The sequence below is a fragment of the Macaca mulatta genome, chromosome 11 (assembly GCF_049350105.2).
Source record: "Macaca mulatta isolate MMU2019108-1 chromosome 11, T2T-MMU8v2.0, whole genome shotgun sequence".
Taxonomy (NCBI): domain Eukaryota; kingdom Metazoa; phylum Chordata; class Mammalia; order Primates; family Cercopithecidae; genus Macaca; species Macaca mulatta.
In genome coordinates, this window is record NC_133416.1 from 49,243,886 (window position 1) to 49,252,462 (window position 8,577).

Here is an 8,577-nt window from a genome sequence, read left to right on the forward strand (position 1 = left end):
AGAACCCCTTGCTCAGTGCAAATGGATTCCTTTCATAAGTGTATCCTTCCCCTGGTTCCGACAGGGCTGAACTCCTTGGCCAGGGGAGGAAAAGTTGGTGTTGGTTCAGTGGGTGGGAAGCAACAGCCAGTCCGCCGCGTAGGGCCGCGCAGGGTCCCAGTGGCAGCCATGGTTTTCTCCGGGCGGTCGGGTATGGCTTTTGCATGCTGTGGACATGCCACACGTCTGAGCCAGGAGGGGAGTGGGTAAGGAGAGGAGGTGTGTGCCGCATGCGCCTGTGGCTGTCGGGGTAAGGGTGAGGATGGCAACTCTAAGAATAAATGGAAACCACATTGTTCTGAATTGCACCTTTGATGACTGAGCCAAACACTCATTCTATTTAATATCATTGCTGCAGTCTGTAGCAAAACCTTAACATTATAAAGGAAGAGATAAGAGCCATTTCAAACTGTGAGAGAAGAAAAGATACCAAGTGAAGTCTGGAGGTCCTGGCCACTGGAGTTAAGTCTTGGGATCTTCCAGCAAAAATGCCTTCGGTTGCCCTAGAGCTTTACTCCAGTCCCATGTGTCAACTAGGCAACTAGACCTCCGTGGAGGGAAACAGAGCAGGAAAGACAGGGGTGGCAGGGTCTTGGAAAAGAGGCAGATCTGACAGTTTCACTTTTTTTTTTTTTTTTTTTTTTGGAGACAGAGTCTCCCTCTGTGCCCCAGGCTGGAGTGCAGTGGTGCGATCTCGGCTCACTGCAAGCTCCGCCTCCCAGGTTCGCGCCATTCTCTTACCTCCGCCTCTGGAGTAGCTGCGACTATAGGCACCCGCCATCAATCCTGGCTAATTTTTTTGTATTTTTGGTAGAGATGGGGTTTCACCATGTTAGCCAGGATGGTCTCAATCTCCTGACCTCGTGATCCGCCCACCTAGGCTCCCAAAGTGCTGGGATTAAAGGTGTGAGCCACTGTGGCCAGCCTAGTATCACATTTCAGCTCACCATTCTTCAATTGTATCCTGGACAAGCCCCCAGATGAAACTGGAGAATTATCTGACCCCCCTCACAGGACATGCGACAGGGGTGTGGCTCATCTGTTCAGTCACTGCCATGGCTAAACCCTTTATAGGAAAGGGAGCACACAGACAGGTGCAGGAGCCCAAGTGGGTGTGTGTTACAGTGTGCCCTTTTGGCCTTGCGGTCCGTGGACAACTTCAGTGTTAACCAGCTCAGTGGATCCTCTGCCTTTCTGCAAGGGCACAGGGCCAGTGTGACAGCTCTCTATATCCCAGGCTCTTGTCCAGCATCCCAGAAGAATCAGGTCACACATGAACACCCCTGAATGCAGGGGTTTTATTGAGCAGTGGAGGTGGCTCTCAGTGGGATGGATGGGGAGCCAGAAGTGGGGATGGAGTGGGACGATGATCTCCCACTGGAGTTTGGCTGTCCAGCTGCTGAACTCCTGTCCAACCACCCCCAGCAGAACTCCTCTTGTCATTCAGATGTTCCTTCTCTTCTCTTTCTCTGCCATGTCGTTCTGCTGTTCATCTGGTTGTCCTGTCATCTCCTCATCCGATTCTAGGGTTTGGGGTTTATATGGGTACAGGATAGTGGGGCATGGTGGGGAAGGAAGGAGGAAGGCGGAAGGAAGAAAGGAGGAAAGAAGGAGGAAAGAAGGAGGAAGGGAGGAGGGAAGGAGGGAAGGAAGAGTGAAGGAGTGAGGGAGGAGGGAAGGAGGACGGGAGGGAGGAAAACAAACCAGGAGGAAGAATGCTCAAACTGACAGAGTATCTATTGCAAAAGTTCTCAGGTGGGTGCCTGCCTGTTGAATGTGAGAGACAGTAAGGAGGCCAGAGTGGCTACAGTAAACTAACCTAGGAGGTGAATTGTAGGTGATGAGATGAGAGACACAGAGCCCTTCTTTTGGGACCTTATGTATCTAGGTCATTGTTAAAACTTTAGCTTTAACTCTGAGGAAGATGAAAAGCCAGGGGAGACTTTGAGCGGAGGGTTACGTCTGTCTTACCTTTTTTGAGATAGTGTTTCGCTGTTGTTGTCCAAGCTGGAGTGAAATGGCGTGATCTCAGCTCACTGCAACCTCTGCCTCCCAGGTTCAAGCGATTCTTCTGCCTCAGCCTCCCCAGTAGCTGGAATTACAGGCACCCACCACCACACCCGGTTAAGTTTTATATTTTTTTAGTAGAGATGGGGTTTCGTCACATTGGCCAGGCTGGTCTTGAACTCCTGACCTCAGGTAATCCACCCACCTCGGCCTCCCAAAGTGCTGGGATTACAGGCATGAGCCATCGTGCCTGGCCTGTCTTACTTTTAAAAGGATCACTCTGGCAGCTCTATGCAGAGTACTTAGGAGGCAACTGCAGGTGGGGTACAGTGGCTAAAAATACAAAAATTAGCTGGGCATGGTGGCGCATGCCTATAATCCTTGCTACTTGGGAGGCTGAGGCAGGAGAATCCCTTGAACCAGGGAGTTGGAGGTTGTAGTGAGCTGAGATTGTACCACTGCACTCCAGCCTGGCGATAGAGCGAGATTCTGTCTTTAAAAAAAAAAAAAAAAAAGGCAATTGCAGTAATTCTAGTGAGATGGTGTTGTGGGCCAAGGTGATTGCAGTAGATTAACTTCATATATCTGAACATATTTTAAAGACAGAGCCAAGAGCTTGTGACTTAGATGTGGGGGTGTTAGAAAACGAGAGGAGACGGCCTGGTGCGGTGGCTTATGCCTGTAATCCCAGCACTTTGGGAGGCCAAGGCAGGCGGATCACAAGGTCAGGAGTTAAAGACCAGCATGGCCAACATAGTGAAACCCCATCTCTACTAAAAGAAATACAAAACAAATTAGCTGGGCGTGGTGGCAGGCACAGGTAGTCCCAGCTACTTGGGAGGCTGAGGCAGGAGAATCGCTTGAACCCAGGAGGTGGAGGTTGCAGTGAGCCGAGATCGTGCTATTGCACTCCAGCCTGGATGACACAGCGAGACTCTGTCTCAAAAAAAAAAAAAAAAAAAAAAAAAAAGAGGAAACGAGGATAACTCCAAATTCTTTGGCCTGAGCTAATGGAGTTAACATTAACAGAAATGGAAGCCAGGTGTGGTGGTTCACATTTGTAATCCCAGCACTTTGGGAGGCTGAGGTGGGAGGATTGCTTGAGCCCAGGAGTTCAAGACCAGGCAACGTAGGGAGGCCTCACCTCTACAGGAAAAAAAAAAAAAAAAAAATTAGCTGGGAGTGGTGGCACACACGTGTAGTCCCAGCTTCTTGGGAGGCTGAAATGGGTGGATCACTTGAACCTGGGAGGTCAAGACTGCAGTGAGCCACTGCATTCCAGCCTGAGCAACAGAGTGAGACTGTCTCAAAGCGAAACCAAACAGAAATAGGAAAAGGTGGGAGTATAGCTGGTTTGGAAGACCAGGGGTTCAGTTTTGGACAGATAAGTCTGAGATCTCATTAAACTTCCAAGTGGAAATTATTTTTAATTTTTTTAAAGAAAGCACTAGGGCATAATATATTACTCTTTTAACTTTAAAATTTGTTGGTTATTCCAAGAATACTTCTACCTGTGAAAATTCTTTAAGATGGAATAAAACAAATTGTTATTCTTATGCATGTAAAATGAAATTTAAAACCACCATCTCCTAGTTGATAAGTCAGTACTATAATTTTTTTTTTTTTTTTTTTTTTTTTGAGACGGAGTCTCGCTCTGTCACCCAGGTTGGAGTGCAGTGGCACGATCTCTGCTCACTGCAACCTTTGCCTCCTGGATTCAAGTGATTTTCCTGCCTCAGCCTCCTGGGTGGCTGGGACTACAGGTGAATGCCACCATGCCTGGCTAATTTTTGTATTTTTAGTAGAGATAGGGTTTCGCCATGTTGGGCAGGCTGATCTTGAACTCCTGACCTGAGGTGATCTATCCCCCTCGGCCTCTCAGAGTGCTGGGTTTACAGGTGTGAGCCCAGCCAGTCATATCATTTGAGTACTTTTTGAGAGAAGCATCATAGCATAGAGATAGCATATTGACTCTAGAGCAAGTTTGCTTGGCTTTATTTCTCTTATTTTTAAAAAATTGTCTTTGTATAAATTTATGGGGTACAAGTGTTACATGTATATATTTAGTGATGGTGAAGTCAGGGCTTTTCTTTTTTTCTTTTTTGTTTTTTTTGAGACAGAGTTTCACTCTTTTTGCCCAGGCTGGAGTGCAATGGCCCGATCTTGGCTCACTGAAACCTCCAGCTCCCTGGTTCAAGTGATTCTCCTGCCTCAGCCTCCCAAGTAGCTGGGATTACAAGCATGTGCCCGGCTAAGTTTCTACTTTTAGTAGAGATGGGGCTTTCCCATGTTGGTCAGGCTAGTCACGAACTCCCGACCTCAGGTGATTGGCCCGCCTCGACCTCCCAAAGTGCTGGGATTATAGGTGTGAGCCACCTGCCCAGGCTTTTCCTTTATTTTTATATTTTATTTATTTATTTATTTTTGGTAAGTCATGCATAGGACTTTTTTGTGTATCCATCTCCAAAATAACATACATTGTACCCTGCATTTAAAACCTCATCATGCTACTTACTGACTTTGTGGCTTTGGGTGAATTACTTTGCCTCTCTGTGCCTTAGTTCTGTCATCTGTATAATGATGAAAACAATACCTAAAAGGGATTCCATTATTTTATATTTATAATGTGTTTAGAACAGTGCCTTAAACATAGTGCTAAATATGTGATATAATTTGTCTTTCAGGTAATTTGTTAAAAGCCATTTTTAGTATTTAACTTAGCTTAAATATACTTATGAAGCTCTAACCAAACTATACCATCTCTTTGAAAAGAAGATTATGTGTTTCACATGAAACCATGCATCTTGCAAAGATGTGCTGATGAAAAGTGCAACATGCCAGAAAGGAATCTGCCTTCTATAAAAGCTTTTATGTTTCTGGTCTGCTTATTTCTTCTAGGTGCCATAGCTTAACTAAAATTATTAACTGGTTGTCTTTATCTATAGTAGTATATAAGGATTCTTAAAATTTGGGTCTTATAAATGCAGTGTTTAAAAAAAAAATTGACAATGGCTTAAGCCCATTCTCTGGACTGAGGGCTCAGTCTGACTGCAACTGTTCATGTTGTTAGTTTAAGTAATAGTGCTTATCAAATTGCTTTCCAAGGAGTTTTTCACTTTCTTTCTTTTTCTTTTTTTTTTTTTTGAGACAGAGTCTCACTCTGTTGCCCAGGCTGGAGTGCAGTGGCGTGATCTCAGCTTACTGCAGCCTCTGCCTCCTGGGTTCAAGCAATTCTCCTGCCTCAGCCTTCCAAGTAGCTGGGATTACAGGCATGCGCCACCACACCTGGCTAATTTTGTTGTTTTAGTAGAGACAGGGTTTCACTATGTTGGTCAGGCTGGTCTCGAACTCCTGACCTCTGGTGATCCACCTGCCTTAGCCTCCCAAACTGTTGAGATTACAGGCGTGAGCCACTGCGCCCGGCCTGAATCTTTATTTTCTTTGTGTGTTCTGCTCAGCTGTCTCAGTGTTCTGCCCTTGGAAATGTTGAAAGGAGGGTTTTAAGCTTAAGATTCTTTTGACAGGGTAATTTCCATATTGATTCCAAACTGAAGATAGATACTGCGTTGCACAGGAATACTTTCACTCTATGTAGTTTGGGTGGGACTGACTCTACTCCTTATTTCCAGGAATGGGGACTGTGACAGAGACCTAGCCAATCAGGAACTTTTGCTGGGACCATTGGGAAAGGGGTTTTCTTTGTTGGGATTCTTAGTTTTAGAGATACTGATGGTTATCTCTACCATCATATGAAGAAAGCTTGTTGAGAAATAAAGGAAGTACAGAGGAAAGCAGTGGTAAGACAAAGAAAAAGATATTTCTAATTACATTTTTATCTCTTTTATCCATTTCTGAAGCTGGATGGCTTAGTTATATGATCCAATAGTTTCCTCCCCACTTTAAAAATTAGGTTTCCAGTCCTCCATCAATGACTGAACCTAAGTTACTGATCTATGGCATATTCTATGTAAAGCTTTCAAGTACTTTTCTAGGTATGGTAATCAAGGTTTTAATATTTAAGAATTTAAAACATAGTTTTTATTTTTTTAATTTAAAAAAGTTATTTTTTATTTTTATAAAGTCAGGGTCTCACTTTGCTGCCTAGGCTGTCTTGAACTCCTGGCTTCAAGAGATCCTCTTGCCTTGGCCTCCCAAAGTGCTGGGATTACAGGCATGAGCCACCACACCCTGCCAAAAATATTACTTAAATTCAATTTTATTTGTTTTTTAGAGACAAGGTGTTACTCTGTTGCCCAGCTGGACTTAAATTCCTGGGCTCAAGGGAACCTCCCACCTTAGCCTCTCCAGGAGCTGGGACTACAGGTGCATGCCACCACACCTGGCTGTAGAGCACATATATACACACACTTATAGCTTATAAAACAAAGGAATAAATTAACATGCAGAATTTATAAATGTCCTATGTGGGCATAATTGAATTTCATGATACTCTGAAAACTGTAATTGACAATTTCAGAATAAGGCATCTAGTCAAAAAAGCAAATGAGTAAATGACTGCAGAAGGAAAAAAAAAAAAAACCATTAGTCATATCCAGCAAGAAGGGCAAGAGGGGCATTCTCTGCTAGACAAGTACTTATTAGAAACTACCAAGTTGGCCAGGCACAGTGGCTCACGCCTGTAATCCCAGCACTTTGGGAGGCCAGGACAGATGGATCAATTGAGGTCAGGAGTTTGAAATCAGCCTGACCAACACAGTGAAACCCCATCTCTACTAAAAAAATACAAAATTAGCTGGGCATGATGGCACACACCTGTAATCCCAGCTACATAAGAGGCTGAGGCAGGAGAATTACTTGAATCCAGGATGTGGAGGTTGCAGTGAGCTGAGATCATGCCATTGCACTGCAGCCTGGGCAACAAGAGTGAAACTCTAAACAAACAAACAAACAAACAAACAAAAACAGGCCTGGCACGGTGGCTCATGCCTGTAATCCCAGCACTTTGGGCGGCCAAGGTGGACAGATCATGAGGTAAGGAGGTCGAGACCCATCCTGGCCAACATGGTGAAACCCCATCTCTACTAAAAATACAAAAATTAGCCGGGTGTGGTGGTGGTGGTGCACGCTTGTAGTCACAGCTACTCAGGAGGCTGAGGCAGGAGAATCACTTGAACCCAGGAGGCAGAGGTTGCAGTGAGCCGAGATTGCACCTGCACCACTGCACTCCAGCCTGGTGACAGAGCGAGACTTCATCTCAAAAAAAAAAAAAAAAAAAAAAAAAAAGAAACTGCCAAGTTCATCACAGGTTCACAGTCTCTTTTTCTGAAACCGTAGGGGATAGATAGATTTTCAAAGCCAGAATTGTTCTTAAAGCTCTCTTTTGTGGTATGCTTGTTTGGGTTTCTGTTGTATTACAGGCTTTCCTCAAATGTTTGTTGATGCTTATGTGTCTGTTCATATTTGAATGTGAAGCACTGAAAACCTGATTAAAGCATATTTCACTAGCGTTGCTTTGGACATATTAACTTGGAGGTCTTTATTACTGAACATTTTCTTTAGGGCGAATATCTCAAGCTGTGTGTATTTTCTCCTGGGGAAGGACCCCTCCAATCCCTTGCCTGCAGTGGGAAACCTATCTTAATATTATTCTGGACGTAGACCACAAGGAAGGGGCTTGCAGGTGTGATGGTTCAGCATGACTTGGTGGGCTGTGGGGAGGGCTTGGTGGCCTAATTACACTTTACAAAAAATTTTTAGTTATGTTTGCACATTTTTTTCTATGCAGTCCTGTCACTTGAGGCACATGTTTTTTTTTTGTGTGCGTGTGTGATAAAATATACATCACATAAAATTTACCTTTTTTTTTTTTTTTTTTTTTTTGAGACAGAGTCTTGCTCTGTCGCCCAGGCTGGAGTGTAGTGGCATGATCGTGACTCACTGCAACCTCCGCCTCCTGGGTTCAAGCAATTCTTCTGCCTCAGCCTCCTGAGTAGTTGAGACTACAGGCGCACACTGCCACACTCGGCTATTTTTTTCTATTTTAGTAGAGACGGGGTTTCACCCTGTTGGCCAGGCTGGTCTCAAACTCCTGAGCTCAGGCAGTCTGCCTGCCTCAGACTCCCAAACTGCTAGGATTACAGGCATGAGACACCACGCCCGGCCCATTTTACCCATTTTTACATGTACAACTTAGTGCCATTAGGTACATTCACAGTATTGAGCAACCATCACCACTAGCCATTTCCAGAACTTTTCATCAACTGAAACAGAAACTGTATGCATTAAATAACTACCCCCAACTTTTAACCTCCCTTCAGACCCTGGTAAGCTCTATTTTCTGTCTCTATGTTGCTTATTCCAGGTGCCTCATGTAAGTGGTATCATACAATATTTGTCCTTCTGTGTTGCTTTAACCTTCTTCATTTTCATATAACTCAGGTTAAGTAAATTACCTACGATCAGCAGTTTTAAGTGGCAACATGGCCATAGGAACCTAAGTGTATCTGTCAAAAAAAGAGCATACTCTCTGCTGGGCGCGGTGGCTCACGCCTGTAATCCCAGCACTTTGGG